General features: G+C 47.3%; 1 long non-coding RNA gene across 1 annotated transcript in view; it reads right to left on the bottom strand.

The window, feature by feature from the left end:
* Positions 1-14756, bottom strand: part of LOC138260686 (uncharacterized) — a 59538-nt gene extending 44782 nt beyond the window's left edge. The window contains exon 1 of the long non-coding RNA XR_011198926.1: positions 14690-14756. This is a non-coding gene — a long non-coding RNA (uncharacterized lncRNA). The remainder of the gene's footprint in view (positions 1-14689) is intronic.
* Between the last annotated feature and the right edge of the window lie 203 nt (positions 14757-14959).

Here is a 14959-nt window from a genome sequence, read left to right on the forward strand (position 1 = left end):
CGGCTCAGCATCCTGTGATTCTGGGCAAATCACTTAATCGCCCCTTGCTACCAAAAATAAATATGTAGTGTAACTGGTGTTTGTGTTAAGCACTGTAATACCTCTGTATCGAGTTTGCGCTAAATGAACCCTAATTGAAGAGGCCTTATTTACAAGTTTTTTGCTATCAAGCCAGAGGCAGTGAAATGCTTGTGTCTGGAGTCACGACTCCTTTTCGACCATTTTGGAGACAACACCTTTCGCCATCTTTTTGCCTAGAACGAACCTATATGCTTGGTTTGTGACCCTGTGAGGTTATCAAGAGCATGTGGTATCGCCTAGTGTTAAGCTCTACTCAGATCAGTTGGTTAATGCACCCACTGCGGAGGTCTTGACAGAAGGAGAATGTCACAGATTACAATCCTGACATAGCTTTTACACATCTTTATCTCTGCAAAGTCTATGCAAATGAATTATAACGATTTTGTTAAGAATGGCACCTGATTTGCAGGACTCTGAAATGGCAGCACATGTATTACCAAGCGCTATATAAAAAAGCAGGTTATTCCTAGACTGCCCCAACATGCACCAGACAAAGAAGCCTAGGGGACAGGATGTGGTGTAAGGGCCAGAACTGCGGACCTCGGAGCTGGGGGAACACGGTTCGAGTCTCGTCGCCGGCTCAACATCCTGTGATTCTGGGTAAATAACTTAATCTCCATTTGCTACCAAAAATGAATGTGTTCTTGTGTAATGTAACCGGTGTTCATGTAAAGTGCTGTAATACTGTTGTATCGAGTTCGCGCTTTATAAAACTGCAAAATAAATAAAGTATTCCAGTACCTTTGTGTCAAGTTCACGGTACATAGAACTGCCAAAAAAAACGCATAATAATCCTCAAGCAACTTTTTCACCTCTGCAAGGTTAATAATAGCACAATTTTGTTAGACTACTTCGATCCCAATTATATCACCAAGACATGAGCAGATGAGCTTGTTGAAGAGTCAAGGACTTCCAATTTGCATATTACTTTGTTGTCACAAGTGTGTACTAGCAGACTGTTGTTGCCATTAATAAAAAGTTTATTTTGGTTTCAGGCGGACTACACAAACATGAAACCATAAAAGTACCATAAGTCGCCCTACCATGGGACTCATGCAATGCTCACGAAGGGGTGCCCTTAATGGACATGCTTTGCCCAGCATCTGACTCCCTCGCTTTCATTTCCGGGACTTGACGTTGAGCCCCTTGATTGGGGCATGCTAGAGGGGCTGGGATTCCAGGCCCACAGGGCACCCCATCTCATTAATTCCCCAACTTTCAGGAATCTAGAGATCTTCCCACTGATAACGAAGGGTTTGCCCTGTCAAGCAGCACCTTTTGAGGTTCATGGATTAGGATCCCCAATAAGCGCTGGCCACAAGTTTCCTCTCTGACGGGTGGTGTGTGTCATTGTGCCCCTGGTCCATCAGTGTGGGAACCCTGAGAATGCCCAATACCCCTCCTTTTGGACGGGTCTCTGCAAACCACAAGTCCTCTGCATTTCTTGGTAATTCGGTATCCTGCTACAGTGGTGTGGTAAACTGTAGAAGTTCAGGGATGAATGCGGTGTTTACAAGCAGGTATTTATTCACAGCACAGCATCCACGTCACCCTGTGTCTGCCCTGCAGCTGGTCCAGAGTCCACACCTTGAATTCTAAACAGCTGATGCGGAGCAGAGCATCACAATAGAACATAAGCATCTTCCTTAGTTACACATCCATGAATGGTGGCCTGTACAGTAAATATGACAAAGGAAAGGTACCCAAGGTACTTGATCTAAGATGTTAATATCTAAATATATCTGTGTGTAGCAAGTGGCCTCAGACCAGGTGAGACTGCACAGCCAGAGATGGCATGAAGTGGGCTGATGTGTTGTCACTCTCTGTGTTCACCAACCACAAGGCCGTGTGGAGCCAATGGTCAGAGACTTCCCACTCACAGCAATGGGCATCATGACCTCAGTAATGAGTTAGGGGTTACCCGTGGCTGGGCCCAGCATTTCCTCAGCAAGGTGAACTGAAACAAGAGACCTGGAGCTGTTATTTACCTTTTTATTGATACAAGCATTTGATACAAGCATTGGCCCCCCACTTCTCCTCACCTGCATGAACTTCAAACCCCCCCTATCCATAGCACTCCTCACTTCATGAAAGGGCCACAGCCTGTGTGCACTATTGATACCAAGGGGTGAACTTGCAGGAGGTGAAGTGTGGGTGCTAAGGGTGTTGGCTGTCTAGGAACACCAAGGCATGCTCTGCTTACAGTTCACACCTGATACTCACTGCTTCTCTTCTAGGTGGAATAAATACGGGTTGTTAGTGTATGTTGTGTGCTGGCTGTTCATACATGCAAAGTGCATGTTATGCATGGGGTTGTCTCCGCTCAGGTGATCTGCTACCAAATAACAGCACATCACGTTTATCTTATCGCTTGAGGTTAGTAAAGAGCACTGACTGCACACATAGGATACCAAGGTTGGAACTCTGAAGAAAATCATCTCGAGGCGCTATAACTTCTGTCATCACATTGTTCAAAGAGGCGTTCAGGGTTGAGACCCCACTTCGGGCCCTATAATTTCAACCAGGAGGCAGGTGGGTTGGAGGCTCTAGTATACCCATCGTCTGTCCTCTGTAAGGTCTTTGATCCCTCGACAGGTGTGTCGTGGCACTACTGCTCTGTTCCACCAGTATCTGTATAGTGCTTGCCTTTCCACGTGCAACGAGTGACGTTTCCCTGGGAAACGCTGTTTGATAAGGAGTATAATACGATTTCTAAAAATCTTGGGAGCAAAAACAGTTCTCTTGTAAATTTGCACTTCACCTGGCCTTGCAAACTCCCTTTACTGTTTAGATCAAATGACAGCTACTTGTAAGGCCTGGCACCATACCACTGGTGACTCCGCACTATTACATACCATTAAGAATAGATGTCTGAAACGTGATCTTCCATAACTGGGGCTCGATTAGCTAACCTTTCACACCAGTGCCACAGAAACACCAACAGTTTCATTAAGATCACAATTATTTGACTATCTTAGCCTGAGCTGTAATCAGTGCATGAGACCACGCCTGGATCACTTGTGCCCAGAGGAATCTTCTCAACCTCAGCTGCAATACGTGCAAGATGCCCTGGGTGCATCAGTTGTGTCCGGGGGAACCTCCTTAGTCTCGGCTGTCATCAGTGCATGCTGTCACGCCTGGATCACTTGTGCCCAGAGGAATCTTCTCAACCTCAGCTGCAATACGTGCAAGATGCCCTGGGTGCATCAGTTGTGTCCGGGGGAACCTCCTTAGTCTCGGCTGTCATCAGTGCATGCTGTCACGCCTGGATCACTTGTGCCCAGAGGAATCTTCTCAACCTCAGCTGCAATACGTGCAAGATGCCCTGGGTGCATCAGTTGTGTCCGGGGGAACCTCCTTAGTCTCGGCTGTCATCAGTGCATGCTGTCACGCCTGGATCACTTGTGCCCAGAGGAATCTTCTCAACCTCAGCTGCAATACGTGCAAGAGGCCCTGGGTGCATCAGTTGTGTCCGGGGGAACCTCCTTAGTCTCGGCTGTCATCAGTGCATGCTGTCACGCCTGGATCACTTGTGCCCAGAGGAATCTTCTCAACCTCAACTGCAATACGTGCAAGATGCCCTGGGTGCATCAGTTGTGTCCGGGGGAACCTCCTTAGTCTCGGCTGTCATCAGTGCATGCTGTCACGCCTGGATCACTTGTGCCCAGAGGAATCTTCTCAACCTCAGCTGCAATACGTGCAAGATGCCCTGGGTGCATCAGTTGTGTCCGGGGGAACCTCCTTAGTCTCGGCTGTCATCAGTGCATGCTGTCACGCCTGGATCAGTGTAGGAAATCAGCCTTTTCTGTGTAGTCACCCAGATTTGTTTCCTATTTCTGGACCCTATATTTGTGCTGGCTGCAGAAGTCTGTGCACGTTACCCCCGCTAGCCAGTTGTAAAGTGCCTGTGCTCTACCTTTAAACATGGTTAAATTTGCATATTCCCAGTTGGTATATTTAAGTTACCTGTAAATCCTTAGAGAATGGTACAAGGTGTTCCCGGGCCCGTAAATTAAATACCGTAAGTGGACTGCAGCACCCATTGTGCCACCCACTAGAGTGCAGGGTAAACACAGCTTCGGCCTACCACTGTAGCCTGACTGCAACAATGTAAAAACTGCATCTGCCATCACAAAACAGACAGTTTTGTTAGAGGCGGGTGAGCCGACAAATTAACTGGGTGAGAAGAGTCGGATTTGAGGCAGTTGTCTGGGTTGGTTAGAGCCTGTGCACAAGCCAAGCCCTGAAAAGGTTTGCTATGTAAATAATACAACAAACATCATGTGAAATACGATACAGGGCGTTATTTAGAGTTTGGAGACCAGATGACTCTGTCACACATGTAACTGATATCCCGTCCGCTGTATTAATGTTCCCATAGGGCAGTGGTTCCCAACCTGTGCTCCGGGGACCCCTGGGGGTCCGCGACTGCTCAGAAAATTAAATAATATTAATAGATTAGGTCCCCAGCTTTCATTAATGACTCAGTGGGGAGTCCCCGGATTTCAATAATGATTCAGTGGGGGTCCCCGGGTTCCAGTAATGATAAAGTGCGGGCCCACAGAAGTCAAAAGATTGGGAACCACTGCCATAGGGTATAATAGGATCATAATATGGCGGACGGGATACCTGTCACGTTTGTGACGGAGTGACCCGTCCGCCAAACTCCAAACCAGGTCCTCAGTCTCTTTAACATTGAATGAATTTCTTTAACATGTGGAAGCTTTGGCATTAATGTGTTACATTCTTGCACTGCTCTGAGAAGTTCTTTAAAACATTTTATAGCTTTTTAACATGAACTTGGACCATTCCTCCCCATCCCCACACTGGTGCTTAGTGAACCAAGAAGCAAAACAGTTGTCACTGGCACAGATTATAGTCAATTAAACCAAACACAATAGGTTTTTGTATAGCTGATATTCTGAACTCGCGTAATTAAAAGGGCTTTCATACGCAAATATGAAAAAGGAGTTTTTGTGAAATAAAATATGTGCCTAAGATCACACAATTTAAGCAGGGAAGCCATGATTTATCCAGGTTTTCTGGTCTGACTTTGTACAAATCAGCCACTAATGGGTATAGATTTGTTTCTCTTTATTATGTTAAAGCTTTGTTTCTTTTACCTCTTTGTGCATTTTTCTGCAGCGCAAACTTGGCTTGAAGCTATTGGAGCACTTCACATTACATTGCACAAGGTCACATTAATTTTTTGGGCATAGGCAGATTAAGTGATTTGTCCAGAACCACAGGATGTTCAGCCAACATTGAGACTCAAACCGGTTTTCCTAAGTCGAAAGTAGGCAGTTCTAGCTTTAATACCACATCCTGGGTAGCACAAATGTGGCAGGCAGACACCACATGAAAGCTCGACTTGTTATGGGCTCAAGGTTCCAACAGGACCTCGAGCTGAGCCAGTCAGGGTTCAGGCTCGAGCGAGGCACAAGCTTTCAGTGGCCTGCCCACCTCTAACTTTTGTCAGGTTAAAAACCATCCTTTTAAATGTTAATAAGTTAGCTTATATAGGTCTTGTGGCCCACAAGCAAAGGGTGCTTGATTTTTAACCCTTTCGCTGCCAGGCCTTTACCCCCTCAGGTGCCAGGCCTTTTTTTGGCTATTTAGGACAGTTCGCGGTTAGGCCCTCATAACCTTTTCTCCACAGAAGCTACCCATGCCAAATGTGCATCCTTTTTTTCCAACATCCTAGGGATTCTAGAGGTACCCAGAGTTTATGGGTTCCCCTGGAGGAGACCAAGATATTAGCCAAAATACACCGAAACTTTTGTTTGTTTCTTTAAGAAAAAGGGGAAAAAAGGGCTGCAGAAGAAGGCTTGTGTTTTTCCCCCTAAAAATGGCATCAACAAAGGGTTTGTGGTGCTAAAATCACCATCTTCCCAGCTTTCAGGAACAGGCAGACTTGAATTAGAAAACGACATTTTTCAACACAATTTTGGCATTTTACTGGGACATACCCCATTGTTCCTATATTTCGTGCTTTCAGCCTCCTTCCAGTTAGTGACAGAAATGGGTGTGAAACCAATGCTGGATCCCAGAAACCTAAACATTTCTGAAAAGTAGACAAACTTCTGAATTCAGCAAGGGGTCATTTGTGTAGATCCTACAAGGTTTTCCTACAGCGAATAACAGCTGAAATAAAATAAAAAATGAAATTGAGCTGAAAAAAACAGCCATCTCTCTACGTTTTACTCTGTAAATTTTTACTGTGATGTCAGATTGTTTAAAGCAATATACTGTTACATCTGATGGACTCTTCTGGTTGTGGGGATATATAAGGCTTGTAGGTACCTAGAGCCAATAAATGAGCTGCACCTTGCAATGGGTTTTCGTTCTATACCGGGTATACAGCAATTTATTTGCTGAAATATAAAGAGTGAAAAATAGGTATCAAGGAAACCTTTCTATTTCCAAAATGGGCACAGGATAAGGTGTTGAGAAGCAGTGGTTATATGCACATCTCTGAATTCCGGGGTCCCCATATTAGCATGTGAATTACAGGGCATTTCTCAAATAGATGTCTTTTTTACACACTGTCTTACATTTGGAAGGGAAAAATGATGAGAAAGACAAGGGGCAATAACGCTTGTTCTTCTATTCTGTATTCCCCCAAGTCTCCTGATACAAATGGTACCTCACTTGTGTGGGTAGGCCTAGTGCCCACGACAGGAAATGAAACATGGACACATCACATTTTTACATTGAAATCTGACATGTTTTTTGCAAAGTGCCTAGTTTCGGATTTTGGCCTCTAGCTCAACCGGCACCTAGGGAAACCTATCAAATATGTGCATTTTTGAAAACTAGACACCTAGGGGAATCCAGGATGGGGTGACCTGTGGGTGTCTCACCAGGTTCTGCTACCCAGAATCCTTTGCAAACCTCAAAAGTAGGCCAATAAAACACTTTTTCCTCACATTTCGGTGGCAGTAAGTTCTAGAATTTGAGAGGAGCCACAAATTTCCTTCCACCCAGCAATTCCCCAAGTCTCCCGATAAAAATGGTACCTCACTTGTATGGGTAGGCCTAGTGCCCGTGACAGGAAATGCCCCAAAACACAACGCGGACACATCACATTTTCCCAAAGAAAACAGACCTGTTTTTTGCCAAGGCCCGAGCTGTGGGTTTTGGCCTCTAGATCAGCCGGCACCTAAGAAATTTACCAAACCTGTGCATTTTTTAAAACTAGACACCTAGGGGAATCCAGATGGGGTGACTTGTCAGGCTCTCACTAAGTTCTGTTACCCAGAATCCTTTGCAAACCTCAAAATTTGGCCAAAAAAACACTTTTTCCTCACATTTCGGTGACAGAAAGTTCTGGAATCTGAGAGGAGCCACACATTTCCTTCCACCCAGCGTTCCCTCAAGTCTCCCAATAAAAATGGTACCTCACTTGTGTGGGTAGGCCTAGTGCCTGCGGAAGGAAATGCCCCAAAACACTATGTGAACACATCAAAATGATCAAATACAAAACTATCTGTTTTTGCGGGGGCACCTGCGTTTTGGTCCTGGGCTCATCAGCCATATAGGGAAACCTACCAAACCCAAACATTTCTGAAAACTAGACACTCCAGGGAGGTATGACTTGTGTGGCTCCTCCTGTGTTTTCTTACCCAGAATCCTCAGCAAACCTCAAATTTAGCTAACAAATCACATTTTCCCACATTTCTGTGTGGCATCACCACACCGGGACACATTTCTTACCACCCAATGTTCCCCTGATGCCTCACTTGTGTAGATGGCCAAGTGCCTGTGACAGGCAAGAGCCAAAAACATGTCGAAATTGAGGGGGAGCCAAAGCGGTTCCAAAAGGGCTGTTTGAAAAAAAAACATTTGTGGGGCAGAATTTTTATTGGTATAGATGTGACAGTGCTGGTGGCAGGAATTGTGTGGATTCCCTCAGATTCCAGAAGGTTCTATCACAAAAATGTGTGTTGTCCAGCAAAGTTGGAGGTTTGCATGGCATTGTGGGTAAGAAGATGGTGCGGGGTGCATGTGAAGCACACCACCCTGGACTCACCCAGATGTTTGGTCTTCAGATGTGTCTAGGTCTTGTAGGTTTTTCTACATGGCAGCGTCCCAAAGTCCAAAAAGTGCAGCCCTCACCAGTCCAAGTGGGACGATTTTGAGAGTTAGACAAGCTCTCATGGCCCAAATGTAAAACCAATACCCAAAATAACCAAATGCCCTTTTGCTTGCCATGGGATATGATGTTTTAGTGTGCAGGGGGAGAGCTGAAAGACTGTTACCCCCTTCAGTTGGGGTGGGGGCATAACCTTGCCCATACTGGTTGGTAGCCACCAACTAACTATTTTTGTTGTTGTTTTTTTTAATTCCCTGGCATCCAATAGGCTTTCTGCCCTCCCGGGTAACGGATCTGGGGTAATTGCCTCATCTGCCCACCAGTGGGCAGAACAACTTTGGCCCCACTTATTTGGGGTGGGGTATGGCCATACCCCCGCACTCTTTTTTTTATTTTTTTAAATAAAATCTTCCCTGGTGGGCTTTCTGCCCTCCTTCGGGGCAGATGAGCCTTCCAAAAAATAGGCCAATCTGCCCCCAAAGAGGGAAGTTATGGAAAACAGTAATGTGCCCCCATGGGGAGCGACCCTTGCCCAATGGGCTGCCCCAACAAACAAAACACACCAATCCCTGGTGCCTAAGTGGTTTCTGCCACCCCGGGGGCAGATAGGCCTAAAAGAAATAGTTCGATCTGCCCCCCAAAGGGAGCAGAAATGGCCGAAAATAAATTTGCCCACCCCGGGGAGCGGCCCTTGCGTAAAGGGTCGCTCCCCTTGTGTGAAATTGGCGCAAAAAAAATCCCTGGTGCGTAGTGGTTTCTGCCCCCCTATAAAAATAGGCAGAATGGCCTAAAAATGATTTCCCCCCCCCCGGGGAGCCTGCTCCCCTTATTGTATAATTTTTTTTTTTTTTTAAAAGATCCCTGGTGCCTAGTGGGCATTTCTGCTGACCGAGACATCAAAGGAGAGGAGAGGCCTTTCCATTCCTGTGATGCCTCTCTCGCCCCTCCACGTGATCGGAAGAGAAATGGTTTTGCATTACTCCTCCGATCTGTGCTGGAAGCTGAGCTTCCAGCGGGGTAGAGGCCGCCTCTGATGAGGTCGCGCAGGCACGGGGGGACGGGGGTGGAAGGGGAAGTGATTCCCCTTCCAGCCCTGCCCATGGGAGGGGGGTGCGAGGCCCTCGGGGGGAGCGGTAGCGCTTCCCCCGGGGGCCCATTGCTGGATGAGATTGTTACGTCCCTTGCGCCTGAGCACCACGGCAGCGGACGTAACCGTCTCATCCAGGGCACCCGAGGGGTTTAAGTTAACATGTCCTTACAGTGATTTGCTCCCACAACCTCCTTACACTGTAAGCAGGCTGGCTGGAACGTAGAGAAACACTGACGAGCTATCTTATAGACTAATACTGATCCCAGCAAAGACATCAGCTAGAAAAATTATTAAACCACTATTTTTAATAGTTATTAAAAATCCAATTTAATGGTAGTGTCAGATTTTTAATAAGCATCAAGGGAAAGTAACATTCAGGAACTTACCTTTCCCTGCCTGAAACCTGAATTTGCATGAACTCTCCAGCTTCACCCAGCCTGTTCTTGGCCTGAATAAGGTCGTAGCTGCGACCCTTGGTGACCCCTAAATGACATCCGTGATAGGCACTCTCTCTGGCCTGACTTCCTGTCCATGACAACAAGGGCTTATTTCAGAGGGGCTCTACAACAGCCCTCCAACCACACCACTTCCAACACCCCCACCCCCTCACACACAGAGTGCTGACTGCCTCATGATGTAAAGCAAAGCTGCTACTGAGGCCACTTCTGCTTTTACATGTAAACCCACGGGAATCATTTTTAGTGTCACAAATAATATCAATGGAAAAGAAAGTTTGAAAAAATGTAGGAAGCAACACTTTAACTTGTGAATAGAATTCCGACTTCTAAGCGCCCTGCCCATAGGTGCAGCCATGGCAGGAAAATGAGCAGGTCTTGAAGTTACGATCTTCAGCTTTGAGTGAGCAGAGACTGCCACATCTGTAAAAGTGTGACCCCCACAACAGCCACATGGTCGTCACACATGAACGTATGAGGGTGAAGCTGGGCCAGGCTTTCCCAGGCCCTGTGCTGACGTCAGCGATGGAATCACCAGGTCATTGCTTCCAGAGCTGCTGGGGTGTGTGGGGAGTGGTGGGGCATGGGGGCCACGGATGGGGGCCGCGGATGCGGGTTACACTACTGCACACCACCTCGAAGACTGCAGTGGACTAATGAGCATATTTATGAGTCCCTTCTGCCACTTTTTGTGCTGTGTCAGGGGCGCAGACTACGTAATCATTTCTATGAGGCCACACAAAGCCACTTTGCGCGGCTTTTCATGGCCTCATGGATATGGAGTAACACAAGGCAGTGAAAGTCGCGGCGTTGCCTTACTCTGCGTTCAGGAGGTGTTCCATGTGCGTTGCAGTGTCTTTTCCCACATAACACCCATGGATTTTGATGCTGACCCAGATTTACAAAATCACGTAAACCTATGGAAGCGCCAAAACCTGACGCCTCCCGAGCTGAGGCATAATGAGGACATATATCTTTATTTCTCCTTGTTTTTTCCTCGTTGCATACGTGCTGCTTTCTGCAGCGCACATAAAAAGAGGAAAACGCCTCCATGGATTGTTTTTCTGAGAAGATGCCCCTTCCTGCACAGAAACAATCCTGCAAACAACGCAGGCTCCCTTGGGCATGGTGCAAGGGTGCCTGTGTTGATGCTAGGCTGCTGAAATGTCACCAGTGCAGGGGGAAAGGACAGGAATGCGTCGTATTGCATAAATACGGTGCATTCCTGCCCTTTCCCTTTGACGCTGGGCAGCACAGCAAGGTGACGTGCAGCCTGCTCTGCACCAAATCCCATAAATCCGCCCCTAGGCCTCATTCATTCAGAAGTACATTTCAAACCATACATTGCTGCATCAGATGTATAAGCTGTGCCGTCACATGCTCTGTTCCTGCTTCTTTTGCAGACAATGCTAGAGGCTGAGATAACATGAGCAGCCGCAGCCCATTCTCTAGGGCGGAGAGGCCACGCCCCCCCACACACCTTTTGCCCCTCATGAAGAGGGTCTGTCAGGCTGATCAAAGGTCAGCCTGACAGACACTCTTCATGTTCAGGTCAGGAAGCCAGGAGCAGACATGCGCGATTTGCACAGACTCCTGGCTGCCTGAGCTGAACTTTGCTGGGCGGAGGAGGTCACAGCTCCTGTGGGAATGACCTCTTTGCCTCAGCAAAGGTGCCTCGAGGCCCTTCCCCTTGGTAATGAGGAAAAGCTTCACTGTCACACCTAGGCGCTTCAGGTTTAAGCCCTGAAGCACCCAGGGCGAGTGTCAATCAGTGACACCTCGTCACAGAGTGGGGAGGGGGTCAGAAGTCTCACTGACCCCATCCCACTCTGTGACGAAGTTGCAACTGCTGCCTTCCCTCGTTGGCTGACCTAAGGTCAGCCAGTGAGGGAAGGCAGCAGTCCCAACCCTCCTAGGACCTCCGAGCTGAAGGTAGGTGTGTGTGTTGTTTAAATGAATGTTTGGTGCGTGCGTGCATGTTTGAATGTTGAGGAGTGTTGTGCATGGATGCGCGTGCAATAAGTGTGAGTGTGCTTCCCACCCGCCCCCGCCCTCCCTCCGCCGCCACTGAACATGAGAGCAGCCAGGCAGGCAGGTGGCCTGCAGTGACCCTTTGTCCTGAGCCCATGGCCGGCCTGTCACACGTGGGAGGATGGGTGACGAGGCGAGGATCCAGGAGATAGATGTGTGGTTTGTTAATCTGCAGATCAAATACATCAATAAAATAAAGAGAATACAAAACAAAGGCCGAGGTAGGGTGGGTGAGAGAAGGTAATGCCGGGTGATGTAAACAAGGTGCATGGACGGGAAGTCCTAGGACATCCCGGGGGGGTGAGAAGGAGGATGAAGGGGGCCTTGCACCTTTTCCCACATTTCAGCACTATGTGCCTCCTCAAACTGCTATGAGTGATACCACAGGGTGCACTCCAGAGCCCCTGAAGAACTGATGGCATACACTGCAAGAGCTGGAAGTCAGGGTCCAGGGTGCTGCAGAACCACAGGAAAAAGCCGCTGGAACTCAGAAGCTCAATGAGCACTAAAATACCTTTAAATGTTGTTTACTATTCTTTCATGTGCTGTGTGCTCAAAGGCAGGGGTGCTTTGTCAGGCTATGTCTTCTGACAGATGGCTGCTTCTTTTATATCATGGCGATTGGTGTTTACGTTTCTTTTTCTAATAAGGTGAACTGTCTGACAATCTTGCTGAGGTACAGGGAGTGTGAAAGGCTGTAGGCTGTCAGTATTTTTGTAACACAGCAACATATAAATGCCTATGAATTGTACAAATATCTGAAAACAGTGGTCCCCAGCCTTTTCACATCTGTGGACCTCCACTTTATCATTACTGGAACCCGGGGACCCCCACTGAATCATTATTGGAATCCGGGGACCCCCTACTAAGCCATTACTGAAAGCGGGGTACCTAATCTGTTAAATTTTGTTTATTTTCTGAGCAGTCGTGGACCCCCTGAGGAGGCTACGCGGACCCCCAGGGGTCCCCGGACCACAGGTTAGGAACCACTGGCTTAAAATAAGCCAGCAGTTAGGGAATCACAGATGAACTATTTTTTTGTACTTCAAAAGTGTGGTAGAAGCAAAGGTTATGATAGGATCAAACAACTCCAGTCACTTTACTTAGTGATGTGCAAATGATAAATATTTGCTGAAACTCAATTTCCACACCTTATCGCTTGTGAACTACACAGTTTTATCTGTAAAACTGCATTTCAGTGCACGTTTTGTGGCCATTTAAATGCAAAATGTGCTGTTTGCAACATTGATGAGAGCACCCCCACTCTGAAAATCATTTTAGCACCGCTGTGCGGTCTCATGTGTGTCAGCGATAGTGCATGTCTTTCCAGTGTGCAACAGAGCACGCATCCTCGTGAACCTGCGTGCGAGGGAAAAGAGCTGTGGAGGAGTCTGTGCTGGTGGATGGGTGAGCACACGCAAGTGTGCAATGGTCCCTGATTCCGTGTGCACGTGTATGTGTGTTTGGTGTTTGCGTACTTGGGAGCGTGTGTGCAGGTGCAAGGGAGGTTCCTGCATGCGTGTTGTCTGTGTGTGGACAAGTGCATGTATGTCTTTGGGTTTATGTTTACATTCACACTTTACATACATGTGAGTGTGGTTGCACACACTATGTTCCATTCCAGGAGCCAGATGTACACAGTACAGCCCAGGATATAGGTACCTTATCAGTGGCGTAACAATAGCCCCCACAGCCCTCGTGGTGCAGGAGCCCCCCAGACTTCAGGAGGCCACCACCGGCACTGTGCATGGGCTGTGGGCCCCTGGCCTGAGAGCTCCTAACTCGGTCCACAGAGTGGGAAGCCCCCTACATGTATTTTGCAGGGGGGCCCTCAAATTTCATTACTCCACTGTACCTCATGGTTACTCTTAGTCTGTCTTTCCTTTTATCACCTTGCAGGTGGTACCTTGTTATGTTGTGCAGGGGCCGGAAAGTGCTTTTGTAGCTGTTAATTTCTGAGCTTGCTATGCTGGAAATATGTTTAAGTGCCAGCATCATGCCAGGGGCACCACTTTGTCGGAGTGCATACCTGTGTTCCGAAGTTCCATTCTTTAAACAAGCATTAGCAAATCCCGTAGGTCTGCTGTTAGCTTCCAGCCTTTTGGCTTTGTGTGTTTTTTTTTTTTTTATGTTAGTGTTGAGGATGCTGCCGGGCCCTCGTCAATCTAAAACAATTATTGGCAAAGCCAGTAGGACTCGCCTTTGGAATCTATTGCCTTTGCAAAGTCTTTTGGAGATGCTGAACAGGCAGATTTATTTTATTTACAAAAATGAGATGGGTCGGTGAATAAATAAAGACAAACTAAAGCCTCTATTTCTAAGGCAGAGCAGGGGGGTAGCAGCAATTTGTTGCCTGGTTCTTCCCAAAAAGATAAATACAGAATAATATTTTTAAGAATAAATAGGGGTGAGGCCTTTGGAAGAGCAGGTGGGTGGGTGGAGGAAGCAATTTGGAGTACCCGGGTAGGGCAGACCACAGTGGGGCAAGGAGGGAGAGGCGTGTGAGGGAGAAAGAAACATGGACTGCAGGGGAGAGATGGGGAGTCACAGGAGAGAGCTTCAAACACAAGTAAGACAGCACCATGGAGCACATAAGCCAGATGTTTGGCTGTGGGGGGACAAGCACCTGAGGAAGTGGGTTACAAAACCCATTTATTGGGTGTTTAAGCAAAAAGGGGAAAAAGTGATTCCCTACAAATGATCAGTGGAAGGATACAAACCAGCAAGCCAAACAGTGGTAAAGAGGCTACTCTCCGGGAAGGGACAGATACAAGATGAAACAAGACAGTCAAGGGAAGCCAATGAATAAGAAGCAAGAAAATGAGTGAACATAAAGCTGACCAATGGTGAGCAGTGGGCGGGCTGTAAGCCCACTGTAAGCCCACTGTAAGTTCTTGAAATGCCCACAAGACGTCTTTTCCAATCAGATGCACCCACCTTCTATGGAGTCCGTCAGGAGTCCCTTCATCTCTGACTCACTAGACACTACAGGGGGAGCTGCTGGGCCCTCATCGTTATAGAAAGCAACAACACTGGCTGAAAAGAAAAATATCTTTTTAGTGTCAAAAGGCAACCATTGCCATTGTTATTTAAGGGAACTACTTTGTGTGTGGATAGGGTGACCACATTTTGAGGAGCAAAAACACGGGACAGGTCAGACATTAAAGAAGGACTAAAGACGTTACCCTCACTTTTATATCTGGCCGG

The sequence above is a fragment of the Pleurodeles waltl genome, chromosome 10, assembly GCF_031143425.1.
Source record: "Pleurodeles waltl isolate 20211129_DDA chromosome 10, aPleWal1.hap1.20221129, whole genome shotgun sequence".
Lineage (NCBI taxonomy): Eukaryota > Metazoa > Chordata > Amphibia > Caudata > Salamandridae > Pleurodeles > Pleurodeles waltl.